Source organism: Hipposideros armiger, unplaced genomic scaffold (genome assembly GCF_001890085.2).
Source record: "Hipposideros armiger isolate ML-2016 unplaced genomic scaffold, ASM189008v1 scaffold_127, whole genome shotgun sequence".
Classification (NCBI taxonomy): Eukaryota; Metazoa; Chordata; class Mammalia; order Chiroptera; family Hipposideridae; genus Hipposideros; species Hipposideros armiger.
The window spans coordinates 2,389,069-2,390,480 of NW_017731477.1; the positions used below are offsets into that span (position 1 = coordinate 2,389,069).

At 43.4% G+C, this 1,412-nt stretch overlaps 1 pseudogene; it reads left to right on the plus strand.

Moving 5' to 3' along the window:
- The first annotated feature begins 299 nt into the window (after positions 1-299).
- Positions 300-1,019, plus strand: LOC109386006 (optineurin pseudogene; annotated as a pseudogene).
- Positions 1,020-1,412: the final 393 nt, after the last annotated feature.

The following is a 1,412-nucleotide window of genomic DNA, read 5'->3' on the forward strand; positions in this document are numbered from 1 at the left end:
TTGCTGCACTGGTGGCTGCATCAGTGTCTATATAACCGGGTGCACTGAATATTCATCCAAGAACTGATCCTTGTCTTCCATATCGCAAATACCCGATTTTCTGACATCATTGCCTTATAATCTTTACTTTAGAGGAATGTTAGGTCGAATGTTAGCGTATCCTCTTCCGGGAAAAAAGTTATCTAGACCCTGCCCTGGCTGGCCTCTGCATCCGGGTCCGGAGCTTCCCCAGCAGCCACGATGCCGAGGAAGCAGTGGCCGGGAGAGAGGTGGGAGCATGGGCCCTGGGAACTGCTGTCATGTCCCACCAGCCACTTAGCTGCCTAACTGAAAAGGGGGATAGCTACAACGAAACCACCGGAGATGGAACCCCCAACCCGGTTCACCCAAACCTGGATATGTTCACCCCAGAGGAGCTGCTGCAGCCAATGAAAGAGCTCCTGACTGTGAACCATTAGCTGAAAGAAGCCATGAAGCTAAATAGCCAAGCTAGGAAGTCAATTTGAGGAGCTTCAGCTGGACAGAGAAACAGAAGGAAGAACAGCCTTTTTTTTTTTTTTTTTTAATCCAGAGCAAAGAAGCCAAAGAGTGCCTAATGGCTGTGAGTCATGAAAATGAAAAATTGGAGGAAGAACTTGGAAAACTAAAAGGGAAAACACAAAGGTCATTCCAGGACCCCACTTGGGACCCCTAAGGCAGAAGCAGAACAGAAAATAAAACAGTTAAAGACCCAGGTGGTGTGCCTTCAAGCTGAAAAAGCAGATCTGTTGGGCACTGTGTTTGAATTACAACTCGAGGTGAACTCAAGTGGCCTCTCTGAAGATTCCTTTGTTGAAATTAAGATGGAAGGAGAAGCATACATGACAATGCAAGAAATCAAGACAAATCCTGAGCCCACAAGAACTGATTTCACTGACATGTATGTGAAGAGAGACAAGGGAGATGGCGCAGTCATGTCACTTCCAGCTCCCCACTGGGAGGTCCAAGATGATGGGCTGGAAAAAGTCACTTCTTATTAAGTTATACCAGGGCCTTTCAAGAATGTTCAGTTTGAATGCTATTTCATGTTGCAGCCCAAACTGGCAGAGAATAGAAAACAATGTTTGGTGCCTTTTTATGCTAACTTTAAAACAAAAAATGTTACATAGAAAGATCGTAACTTTCTTCCTTATTGTAACTTTGTAGAATTTTATTTTCTTTAGATTGGGGAATCATTTGAAATCATGAGTCAAGGACAATTAGAGTTCCACGATGCTAAGGAAGTTTTTCAACAACCTCACATGCATGAAGACACCACAATGATCACAGAATACTCCCAACGGCAAAGAGACTCCTTGAATTTTGAGAGACATTTTTAGAGAAGAATGATGGCATAACTTATAAATTTTGTCACCCTATGAAATAGATAAGCA